Source organism: Hemitrygon akajei, chromosome 7 (assembly GCF_048418815.1).
Source record: "Hemitrygon akajei chromosome 7, sHemAka1.3, whole genome shotgun sequence".
NCBI lineage: Eukaryota > Metazoa > Chordata > Chondrichthyes > Myliobatiformes > Dasyatidae > Hemitrygon > Hemitrygon akajei.
In genome coordinates, this window is record NC_133130.1 from 152512147 (window position 1) to 152525718 (window position 13572).

The 13572-nt window shown below is 38.7% G+C and overlaps 1 long non-coding RNA gene across 1 annotated transcript in view; it reads left to right on the forward strand.

Annotated features, from left to right (window-relative positions):
• Positions 1-13489, forward strand: part of LOC140731034 (uncharacterized) — an 81760-nt gene extending 68271 nt beyond the window's left edge. Inside the window, exons 2-5 of the long non-coding RNA XR_012099721.1 lie at positions 9752-10006; positions 12045-12225; positions 12615-12724; positions 13313-13489. This is a non-coding gene — a long non-coding RNA (uncharacterized lncRNA). The remainder of the gene's footprint in view (positions 1-9751; positions 10007-12044; positions 12226-12614; positions 12725-13312) is intronic.
• The last annotated feature ends 83 nt before the right edge of the window (positions 13490-13572 follow it).

Here is a 13572-nt window from a genome sequence, read left to right on the forward strand (position 1 = left end):
AGGAGGCCATGAGACTTTGGAACGCTCTTCCTTAAAGGGTAGCAGAAATAAAGTGCCTGAATATTTTTTTAAGGAAGAATTAAAGATATATATAGGTATAAGATATCTATATAAATATATGGATTCTTTAAAGGAAGACAGTAGAAAGGTCACAGGAAGCTGGCAAGAGTGCAGGATTGAAATTACACAGAGATCAGCTGTGATCTTATTGAATCATGGAGCAGGTTTAGAAGACCAAAAATCCTATACCTAAGTCATATATTTGTATACTTATGTATATTGCTAATATTCTGATCCACGTGTTCAAATCCCTGATTCCACCGTCCCCAAAACCCTCCAAGATTTCTGCGTTTCTGGATTCACATAAATGACATACTGGAGGTTGTTAGGCCTCACGATATTGGTGTATTGTCTAACCATTGATAGTGAATTAAGTACCAGACAGGTAGAGGGAATTCATAGAAGTGAGTCACTCTCCACTTCAAACAATGGAATTCCACAAACATATCAATCTGTGGATTCTCATTACGTTCATGTGCTGTGTTTGACTGTCACTTGGGAGGTAAGTCATGTTGTGTAGGAGTTGAGGAAAAGAAAGGAAAGTAAAAACAGAAGCTGAAGAAGAGAAGGGGCTTTGAAGCAAATATGAAAATGGATACTCTTTATTGACATTTTAATCATACTACCACAGGTTGGTTTCCTTTAGAAAATGATATTTATGCATGTGAGATTAATTAGATGAAGGGGAAGTTTCTATCAGCAAGATTGAGTCACAGCGAGTTGTAGGAAGAGAAAGTGGTTGTACTGCATGACTGAATTTACAGGTAAGTTACAGATCAAATAAGTTTGTGGGATGAAATATAGAACAGGAGAAGTAGACTGATTCCTGTCTTGGAAGCAAACAATTCACAAAAGGAGGTCAAAAAGAGAACTTTTCTTTCTGAGAGAGCCATTTCAACATGTCATAGGAAGTTATGGCAGTAGAGTTTGTTACCAATTACTCCAAAAAACTTGACAGGATGACTGGTATGGTACAGCAATTCTAATACACAGGATTATAAGATGCTACACAGAATAGGGGACTCAGCCCAACACATATAACATGTAAACATCCCTCCTACCATTGGAAGTGTCTACAGGGGAAGTTGTCTCAAGAAGGAAATGTCCAACACCAAAGATCCCCATCTTCCAGGCCATGCCACCTGTCTTGTAGCCACTATCAGGCAAGAGTTAGAGAAGCCCAAGGTCTCACACCAGCAGGTGCAAGTACAGCTACATCCCTTCAACCATTCAGTTCTTGAAACAACTGGCACAACCCTAATCAATGCTGCTTAGCTACACACTGAGCACTTTGATCAATTTATACTAAAATGGACGTTGTCCTTTTTCCTCTAATCTATTCAAGGTCAAAGTTCAAAGTAAATTTATGATCAAAGTACATATATGTCACCATATACCCCTGAGATTCATTTTCATGTGGGCATACTCAATACATGCACAAAAGAATAATTACCACAGCAGAATCAATGAAAGACTGCACCAATTGGCTTTCGACCTGTGTGGAAACGACAACAAACTGTTCAAATACAAAAAAGAAATAATTTACTATTTATCATTAAATAAGCAATAAATATCAAGAATTTGAGAGAAAGAGTCCTTGAAAATGAGTCCATGGTCTGTGGAAACATTCTACTGGCAGGGCAAGAGAAGTTGAGTGAAGTTATCCCCTTTGGTTCAAGTGCCTGATGGTTGAGCAGTAATAACTGTTCCTGAACCTCATTGGTCCTGAGGTATGGGTATGGGTTCTGAGGCTCATTTACCTCCTCCTTCCTGATCATAGCCGTGAAAAGAGAGCATGTCCTGGATGGTGGGGGTCCTTGATGATGGATGATGTTTTCCTGCGACAATGCTCCATGTAGATGTGCACAATGGCGGGGAGGACTTTAGCTGTGATGGGTTGGGCTGTACCTGCTACTTTTTATGATATTTTCTGTTCAAGGGTATTTTTTCTCTATACCAGGCTGTGAAGCAGTCAGTCACTATACTCTCCACTACGCATCTATAGAGTTTGTCTAAGTTTTAGTTGACATTGTCCAGTGACAATAAACATGACTTTGACTTTCCTAGCCTTCCTCTGTTGCATATCTTTTATTGCTGATCTTTTATCATTTTATCTCACAGATTATTATCAAATCAGTTTAAAAGTTCAAGGTTCAAAGTTCAAAGTACATTGATTATCGAAGTATGTATACATTTTACAACCTTGAGATTCATCTCCTTACAAGCAGCCAGAAAATAAAGAAATGACAAAAGAATCCATTAAATCCATTAAAAGACCATCAAACAATCAGTACATAGAGAAAAAATCCTGTGCAAACAATGAAAGTTAGCAAATAGCTTCAGAACTGAAGTCTTACTTCACTGCAACCGGAGCAGGCCACAGTCTCAGTTCATCACAGAGCCAAGTAACTATCACAGGACCACAGATGCAAATCCAGGCATCACTGCAGCCAGAGCAGACCACAGCCTCAGTTCACCACAGAGATGAATAAACTTCGTGGAGCAGCAAGCTGAATCAGGCATGACAGGCCCATTCCTCGCTTCCGGTCCCAACACCCTGACTTTTTCAATCCAGCCCAGTGCATAAATTGTCCAAATATTGGGTTGTTCCTTGCTCTTGGACACGTCTGGGGCCTGGAACCCACATACCCGACCCTTCCATTTCAGCCTGGCACTTAAAACGATCAGGCATCAGAACTTCCCTCACTCTCACCTCTGCCGTGGTTTACCTTCACTTCTGCTTCCAGTTCCGCCTCCTCCTCCACTTCCTCCCACCACCATTCACCTGGCCTCACCTCTGCATGCCTCTTCATTGTTAGCAGTGATTGTTATTTTTAAAGTGTTATTAATAAGGTATTTAGTAGTTTTCTTTGTTTGGTATTTTGCCGCCAATAAGTAGTCGCTAGGCAACACCATTGCCATCTTAAACCGCAAGTATCTATGTTGTCTAAGGCAGTGCTTTCAAAAATCACAATATCTCACTGCAATAAAAAAGCTTCTGTCATTTGCTTTGACTTTTTCTTCTCTGTCTTGGTCAAGTGAAAACTGAGAGGTGTAGAATTAGCAAATAATAGTTACTCAACACCAATTCCTGCTGAAGGAAATTTACTTAGTTATATCTTCTGGTAAATTTACCCTTAATTCAACAATTTTGAATGTGGCGGGATTTCGTGTATACAGGGAGTTGAGTATCCATAAATGAACCTGTTCCCAGATTTAGATTGCTGTTGTCTGCACTGTTCTGATCGACGCTCTGTACTTTTATAAACAAAATGAATCAGCTGATGTCTATCAGTATCAGTTTCTGCAAATTTGGCAAAGGTGGAGAGAAAGGATTAATGACAGAGTATGCCGGCAACCGAATCCAAGGCTGCTCGGATCAGGGGAAAATATCAGGTGGACTTTTTTGATTTTACTTAATTCTTACTGCTCCATCGTCTCTTCTCAGCTCAGTTAGTTCCATGTAAAATTTTTACCATTCATCCTTCAGCAGATATCATTGATGAAGACAGCAAATGATTTGAAGGATTTAATTTAAGTGGGAAATATTCTTTAAATGAACTCTTGTGCAGATCCCTTCTTTGCTTTGATGTTCTTCCTGCAGTTTGTCCATGTGTTCTATGTCTCCCTCTTGTGGTAAAGCAATCTATCAACAATTCAAAACAAGTTTTCATTTGCTACAGCACGCGCACTGAAACAAACAGGAAATGCTGGAAACACTCAGCTTATCAGGCAGCAGCTGTGGAAGGAGGAATAATTAATGTTTTGAGTCCAGGTCTACCGGCTCACCTTCCGCTCTTGTCCTGGTTGATTGGATGAGAAGTCAATGTCAAATTAATGGGTTTGAAGAAGAGGATGCAAGAAGTGAAAGGACTGAAAGAGCAATTATTAACAAAAAAAACCAGAAGTTTAGTATTGTGTGCAAGAGAATGCTTAGGTATTACAGAAAGCATGATACAGTAGCTAGAGGCAGGTATATATTGAGGAACAGTCACAACATGTGGCACTACCTCTAGAAGGTAGTATCTATTATTGAGGCTTCCCACCTTCTGGGTCATTCTTTCTTTTTGCTATTTCCACTAGGGAAAAGTTATTGAAGCCTGAGGTTCCACTCGTCTAGATTCAGGAGCAGTACTTTCCTACAACCATCAGATTCTTAAACTGACCTCTAGAGCTCTAAACCTCTATCAGCAATGGAACACCGTGGAACAACTGTAGCACTGCCATGGATTTCTTTCTGGTTGTGTTTGTTGTGACTGTGGGCGAAGTCACCAGGGTGACACTGGAGCTGGTGGATCTAGATGTCTTTATTCAACTAAATTGAAATTAGAAATACAAAGAGATCTAGAAGTCCTTGTTCATCAGTTCACTGAAGGTGAATGAGCAAGTGCAGCAGGCAATAAAGAAGGCTAATGGAATGTTGGCCTTTATTACAAAGGGAATTGAGTACAAGAGCAAGGAAATCCTCTTGCATTTGTACAGAGCCCTGGTGAGACCACACCTGGAGTATTGTGTACAGTTGTGGTCTCCAGGGTTAAGGAAGGACATCCTGGCTGTAGAGGAAGTGCAGCGTAGATTCACAAGGTTAATTCCTGGGATGTCCGGACTGTCTTACGCAGAGAGGTTGGAGAGACTGGGCTTGTACACGCTGGAATTAAGGAGATTGAGAGGGGATCTGATTGCAACGTCTTAATAAGCTGGTAAGGAAGGCGGGCTCTGTCGTGGGCAAAGTACTGGAGAGTATAACATCGGTAGCAGAGCGAAGGGCGCTGAGTAGGCTACGGTCAATTATGGAAAACCCAGAACATCCTCTACATAGCACCATCCAGAGACAGAGAAGCAGTTTCAGTGACAGGTTGCTATCGATGCAATGCTCCTCAGACAGGATGAAGAGATCAATACTCCCCAATGCCATTCGGCTTTACAATTCAACCGCCAGGAGTAAGATATGTTAAAGTGCCAGGGTTAGGACTCAATGTATTTAAGTAAACTACTTAAGAACTTTTTAAAAGCTATTATTAATGCTTTTTGAGAGGGTGATTTTAGATGCATATCATATTTTTTTACTGAGTTAAGTATTGTATGTAAATAGTTTTGCTACAATAAGTGTATGGGACATTGGAAAAAATGTTGAATTTCCCCTTGGGGATGAATAAAGTATCTATCTATCTATCTATATATCTATCTATCTATCTATCTATCTATCTATCTATCTATCTATAAGATTATTAAGGGATTGGACAAGATAGAGGCAGGAAATATGTTCCAGATGCTGGGAGAGTCCAGTGCCAGAGGGCATGGTTTGAGAATAAGGGGTAGGTCATTTAGGACAGAGTTAAGGAAAAACTTCTTCTCCCAGAGAGTTGTGGGGGTCTGGAATGCACTGCCTCGGAAGGGAGTGGAGGCCAATTCTCTAAATGCTTTCAAGAAGGAGCTAGATAGGTATCTTATGGATAGGGGAATCAAGGGATATGGGGACAAGGCAGGAACCGGGTATTGGTAGTAGATGATCAGCCATGATCTCAGAATGGCGGTGCAGGCTCGAAGGGCCGAATGGTCTACTCCTGCACTTATTGTCTATTGTCTAAACAAGTAAACATCACACTGGTGACACTCTTGGAAGAAGAGACCTTCTGACCCAACATTACATGGCATTTTTATATGCTAAAGGTCAAAGGTAATGGTAGGACAATTCTATAGTTACAATGTATCTACAGTGCTTTATTTGAATTACATATAATTTTCAAACAGCTAGATCTTCACACCTGCACTCCAGACACCCAAATGAAAGTTAATCACCACTGTCGTGGAGCTTCATACATCCATATGCAGACACCTTAGGTTAATGGTGTGTTTTCTGGTTTGTAATCATCCCTATTCTGCAGCTCCAGGAACACCATTGTTCTGACCTGCATTTTAAATTCAATCTACAATCCACATTTAGATCTGAAGACTGGTTGCTGTTGAAATTAGTATTTCCTATATTCCGTAATTCCAGAATATGCCCCAACAGTGTTAATGAGTGAATGTCTTGTTTTGCACAGTTTTTTTCTTCACCGTCTTGTATAATTTATGTTTCAATGTTTTGATGTACGTGTGACAAATAAAGCTAATCTTTAATTTATGTTCAATGTGTTGAACCTACAAGTCTGTAATGCTGCGGCAAGCAAGTTTTTCAAAGTACTGTACCCCGATGTGTGCATACAAGAATAAGCTTGATTTAAATTGCATGGCATTGAGATGGCTATGAGTCAGTTAATGTGTGCTATTATTAAAGCAAATTCTGCATTGTCTATTAACAAGGTATGAAGTTCTCTTCTGCCCACCTCAGTACCTTATGTGCTAGCAGGATTGCTTTTGAAAAAAATAAGAAAAGCCTCAGCAGTGTACATGCCTACGGGTCACCGAAAAGCTTTTTATCTCATCCTTAGTTGGTAGTGTTATACAAAATTTATTGAGCTGTTGTGCTTCCAAAATCCAGTTTCATTGATTGGTAATGAGCTAGTTATGAGTTTCTGAATCTAGCAAGAGTTTTCTCAGCATATTCAAATTTGCAGACCTTTGAAACTTCACATTGCACTTGAACCTGATCAGTGAGAAACTGCTTCAGTATTATAACGATGCATTTCTTTTGTGGTGTGATATGATTCCGGGATTTCATTGGTGCCAGCTAACCACATGATCTGATAATGAAACAGCATTGATATGAATAAATCAGAAGATGATTTAGGACGATTCAGTCATTTATAGTATATACTCAGCACTGTGACCTGTGCTGTGTATTTCATGAATATTTTTTCACAGTGGGCCATAAATTAACACAGTTTTTATCCAAGTTGGATTTGTAGGATTTGAACTCTAAAACTCCAGGATGGTTGTACAGTATCGATTTTGTGCCCATTATTCTTAGCATAATTGAACACTTATTACAAACAATTACTTCTAAAGTGCTGTCACTGTTGTCATGCAGCTAATCGTGGGATTCAGTTGGCATTGAAAATGTTCCACTGTGAAGTCTACGTGCAATCTGAATGGTGGGAATACTCCTTTTATAAAGAAATAAAGGTTATTTGACTGTAATCCTAACACAAAGGTAAAGAGCCAATGTGACAGAGAACACTGGGTAAACACACACACACACACACACACACACACACACACACACACACACACACACACACACACACACACACACACACACACACACACACACACACACACACACACACACACACACACACACACACACACACACACACACACACACACACCCTTGTCATTCTGCTGTCATTGCACCAAGTGTGAGCACTTCAATATCTTCCCCCAGTATATCTAATAAATCCTAAAGTGTTGGCTTTATGGTGTTTTTCCCACCGTAGAGTGTGGTATATTCCATTTCCTAAATAATGGGGATGTGTTAATGTATATACGCTGTTTTGCATATTGTATTTAAAGAAGAGACTTCTTTTTACTTTTTAACATGATTGTAACTACATTGTGGGGTGAATCATATTCTTATTCATGTATAGTCTTAAGTTAACTTTGTTGGTAATTACAGATTATATGTCCTGGTGCCTAATGAACAGGGCTCATTGCTCTCATTGAGGGAGAAGAGATTGCAGACTATCAGGAGTTCACATTGTACAATTATAATATGGAACTACTATTGTGTTTTCTTGTAGATACCTTTTTGTAAATAATGGCAGTTTTCTTTTCGCTCTTTTTGTTAGTTTTTGTAAGTTTGATTTTTGACACACTCAGTAAATTCTCTTGCACTAATATTGAGGAATAAAAATAACACATGAACAGAGAGATTAGATTTTAAAAGAAGTGTAGGAGAAAAGAGTTTCAATTACTTAAGTCCAGTGTGAGATTCTCAGAGATGTCTTTATTGGGTAGTACTACTCTCAATTTGATTGCTAGAATAACAGAGTTGGATTTGTTGCATAATGCTGGCTCAACAATTCAATAGAATAATAAATTTTACACAAATATTCAGATGCATCTTGTTGCAGTGATCAAGAATCCCTTTTAGGCTAATGTATGGTTGACAATAATACATTGCTGTGGAAAACAAGTTGCATTAAGAAAAACATTTATTTTATTTCTTTACAGTTTTAGGCACCAATACTTAATGCCAGCCCTATGTTACCCAAAAGTTGGTGTGTTGGTCCTCCTTTCTGAATAGCTAACTTCAAGATCTGAAGTAATTTCACAGCAATATCAGGAAAGAAATTCAAGAATCTTAACTTACAAGGAAGAAAGAATGGCAATATGTTTTCAAATCAGCATGATAATGTTCCCACAACCTATGATGTCACTTTCAGGGACTCTTTAACTTATTATATCCTGTTCTAGTTATTTATTTTTATTTATTTATATTTTCATTTGCACAGATTGTTGTCTTCTGCACTCTGGCCAATCTTGCATTGATCCTGTTTTAGTTACTATTTGCTGAAGATGTCCACGAGAAGAAGATGGCTCTCAAGTTTGTATATCAAAGTCAAAGTATATGCAATCATATCAGTACTTTGATAATAAATTTACTTTGAGCTTTGAACTTCGAAGTGAACTTGAAGTTGTTAAATGTGTCCTTGTCCCTACTGCCCTTTTATTTTGAGTGATTGTGACTATATAACTGGGAGATCAAGATTGTACCAGTATATTAGTGTGTCATCTAGTTGGTACACAATGCAGGTAAGGTACACGGCTAGTGGCTAGTTGAACTGAGTTCTGCATTGAGATCATTGGAGAAATGCAAAATAAAAAAAAATACAAACCCAATCTGCAGAAACAGAGGCCTCAGTTAACAAATGAGACCGGAAAAAAAAAATTGGTTTAATAATAGAGGGAAGAAGGCTTTGGTTCTAAGTGTTTATTGTTGTTTAGATTTGTGAACCAAGAGAAAAATATTTCAACAATCTATAGGTTGTTACTTGTATGATGGTTTGTGGCTCTGAGGAAAAATTGCATCAGACTTATGCTTAAAACTGACAATCAAACACAAAGAGAATGCCATTTCTAGATGAACAGAGATGATTATCAGGACCTAGAGTAGCCACTCAGAAGAAGCAGTGGGGCAGAATAAATGAACTATGCTTCAAAGTGGAGCTAACAGCAGGGGATCTGGGTCAAATAAATGTTGGCAAAAAGATTTAAAAAATACTGATTTTATTGCATAAAAGTCCCTGAGTTCACCAAATATCGCCCCAGTGCAAGGCCAGGATTAATCAATGCCCTAGATCCTGCTGCAATACTTATCATCTTGTTTTTGATCATCAGTTTTGACCTCATTAGTGTCACTTCTAAGGAGGTAGTGTTTAAGATGCATGTGCTGATCTGCAAACAACATACTGGACAGCAAGGTTCTAAGATCAATGGAAACTTAATTCGCTGTTCAATTTATTTCTGACACGCACGTTTAGCTGGCTGCAAATAATTACTATCACACCTTGTGTGGCCAGTAATTATAATTTAACTGCTAATTGTGAGGTGTAGGAGCGTGATAAGCCTTGTCAGTTCTGATCTGATGGTTGATTAGGAAGGATTCAAACACTCAACAGTTGGGCTAGACCATATATAAAAAAAAACCCTGATATGAGGATGACGTCAAGATTGTGAACTTCATAAAAGGTATCATTGTATTGTATGTATTTCCACATAAAAACATAAATATTCATCTCTTGTATAGGAACAAATGGTGCCATCATCCCTGCACAGGATTTGAAATTGTGTCAAAGACATAAAGGGATATAAAGTTCACAAGGAAGAAAGAGCTGCTGCAGAAGGTTGTAAACTTAGACGGCTCCATCACAGGTATAGCCCTCCCCATCATCAGGGCCATCTTCAAAGGCAATGCCTCAAGAAGCAATAATACAGCATCCATCATTAAGGATCCTCGCCAACCGAGACAGGGATGCTTCTCATTTCTACCATCACAGAGGAGGTAAAGAAGCCTGAAGACCTACACTCAGTGATTCCGGAACAGCTTCTTCTCTTCCATCATCTCTTTCATTTGCAGTATTTATTTTGGAATTTATAATAATTCTATGTCCTTGCACTCTGCTGTAAAGTAACAAAGTTCGCATCATACAAGGCAGTGATAGTAAACCTAATTTTGATTCTAGTTATAATAACAATTATCTGGCTTGTATCAAGCTTTCTATGATATCTATTTCTGTGAAAAGCACTCTCTAAAAGCAATTAACTTCACTTACTTCTATGTTAAATATATGGCATCACTCACACAGCTAAAATTTTTAATTTTGCTCTGTAGACTCCATTGATGACAATTGATCTGACAGAGATCCACTGAGAGTATAACAATTTGGTACTAGATAGGAAATCTAGTTTCTGTGTTAAGGATCTTATTTTCCGATTATGTCAACATGAATTCCTTCCACCTGAAGGTCTCCATATATTCCTGATGCACAGTCCAAATCACGTTTGTACAGATTATCAACCAGTAGCAGAGGAAGAATGGCATTGTTGTTCTACAGTAGTAGCCAATTGCAACTTCCTATCAATTATGAGTGAGGGGGAACATTACAGATGGATCCAGTAGTGAAGGCTGTCATTGAATGTACTTGCATGTTTGACTGCGATGACTCATTCCAGACTAGTGTCTGTCTGCTGAAAACCTCCATAGTCAACAGTCATAAAGGCCCACAAAATGCTGGTGGAACACAGCAAGCCAGGCAGCATCTATAAGGAGAAGCACTGTCGATGTTTCTGACCGAGACCCTTCATCAGGACTTCGTTGTGAGTCCTGGCGAAGGGTCTCGGCCCGAAACTTTGACAGTGCTTCTCCTTATAGATGCTGCCTAGCCTGCTGTGTTCCACCAGCATTTTGTCTGTGTTACTTGAATTTCCAGCATCTGCAGATTTCCTTGTGTGAGTCATAAAGGCCCATTGAGTTTGATTGAACTATCAAGCAGCCAGTAACACTAATGTCAAGTTAAATGCATAGATACAATGAAGTAGAGTAGAATATGGTTGGGTTGAGTTGACTTTGATTTTGGCAATTTACTAGCAAATGTTTTGTCGCCATATGAGGGGTTTCCATCAGTGCGCTATTAATGGTGGTGTCCTACGAATGCTTGGGTTTAATCCTATTTATCATCCGTTGCAAACAAAATCCTAGACCATGACGTACGAAGTTCACTGCCTAACCAATCAGTGATGAGACTTCCTCCCTACATCACAACTGAGTTTCCGTAATGATGACCCAACAGCTGATTGATAAGTATATAAAGGTCAAACATTCAGAGGATACCACAATAATAACACTGCACTGTTGATGTCTCCTCATATCGTGATGAAACATTTGCAAGCAAATTGAAAGATTGGAGAACGACTCAACTCAACCATCAACCACCCTGGTTACACTTCTTCCAAATTATTTCCAACAGTCTAACATAAAACTTGCTTACAGCAGTATCACAGGAACCTGGGTAGAGACAACAATATGGAATATTAATTATACATGACTTATACCATAAAGTGAAAATAAAGTCTGTGCAATTGCAAGAACATCATGCAAAAAAAGACAATCATATACAAACCTGTGGTAGGGCAAAAGGTCTGTAGTGTTCCACAAATGAAGTAGGTTTAGGGCTGAGCAGTTTGGTTCAATAACTGATGGTTGTAGAAAAGCAGCTGTTCCTGAACCTGACTGTGTGGTTTCTGTCTCTCCTGCCTAACAATCAATCAGAGGAAGGTTGGGATCCTTGATAGTAGATGTAGCCTTTTTAAGGCAGTGTCACCTGTAAATACTGTAAAGAATGGGAAGGGCTGTGCCCATTATAGATGGTGCTCTGTCCACAACTCTTGAATTTCTGTGCATTGGAATTGCTATACTGGATCAAAATGCAACTAGTGAGGATAGTTTCAACATTGTATAGAATTTAGTTAGAATATTTCTCAAGATACAAAATGTCCTTATAGCACTTACACAAATTCCTGTTTATTCTTTCCATCATCAGCTTCTCTCAGACTCTACCACTCATCCATGTACGAGGGACAATTCTCAATGGCCATTTTAACTAAAAAAAAATCGGCATGACATTGAGATGAGAATACCCAAGAGAGAACCCACATTTATGCCAACTCCACACAGACTGCATTAAAACTCAGGGTACTGTAATCACTGGAGCCGTGATGCAGGTTAGTCACAGCGCCTGTAATTATTTCACAGCAAAAATGCATGTCTGGATGAATGACATTGTGTAGCTATGGTGTATTGCATGGGCACGGGCTGAGGGATTGTTGCAAGGTTTATTTCTGGGAATTTCTGAATAAATGAGCTCATAGTCCCAAAATAGGCAGAGAATTAACATGCCATACATGAATCATCATTAGGAAAATAACTTCCAGACCAGCACCTGTTAAACCAGCTGGAGCCTTTATCAGAACATTTCTTCTTCATTCTGTATTGACATGTAGAAAGTGGTTTAACGTTCGTGTACTTTTAATATAATTGAAATATAGTTTGGCTTCTTCTCCAGTGGCTGTTAAAGACTGTCATAAATCTAACCAATTTCTGTTGTTTTCAGCTGCAGGCTAATTGATGGATGAAAACATTCTGGAGTGAAATTAATGTCGAGGACAAATAGGGTTTCAGTTGGGTAACCAAGGCTGCAGCATTGAGAGATAAGAATTGAAGGTTTGAGCAAAACAAGTCGAAAGCAAATTAAAATCCCACTTGAAAATGTAATGAAAAAACTGCAAGTGCAATTAAAAGTAGAAACAGGAACTGTACGGAACACTGAGAAAGTCAGGCAACATATGTGCAAAAATAAACAGAGCATTTTTGCCTTTTGAAACAAAAGTAAAATACAGCACATGTGGAGAATCTGAATTAAAAACAGAAAAATATGCAATGTATCAGGTAGGATCTGTGGGAAGGTTACTATTTCAGATTTGGGAAAACTGGAAATAAAACACGTTTAAAGATGGTAAGAAAACAGCTAGGGCATTCAATTGAATACTTTCTGCTATGATCTCTTTGGTGGCTCCCACTGTTGAGCTACATTATTTCCTCTCACAAAGGAAGTTAGAAACAGCAAACTGTTAGAGATGATAGCAGTCCTGGCCTGCTATCTTCAAATAATTTATCAACCACGGCCTCAATGTGATTTGCTCTTCCACATCTGGATGGCATTCCTGCATTATTCTGTGAATTTAATTTCATTTTGCAACTTTCGATTAAAGATCATTGATCTGAAACATGAATTTTCTTCTCTTTTCACAGATTGTTCCTGGATGTTGGATATTTTCACTGCGATACATCAGATAGGAACCCATTAGCAACATTGTCAACGTTATCCTGCATAAGGAAGAAATTTATACAAATGGTGCTGAGTTATTTGATTTTAATCAGTGCAGCAAGGAATCTTCAGCAGAGCATCATAAGCCATCTCTCAAACATATACCGGTACTTCAATTCTTGGTTCACAGAAGGTTACTTTCGCCTTGAGTAAACTCTCTTTCATGGAGCTGTGGACCAACAAT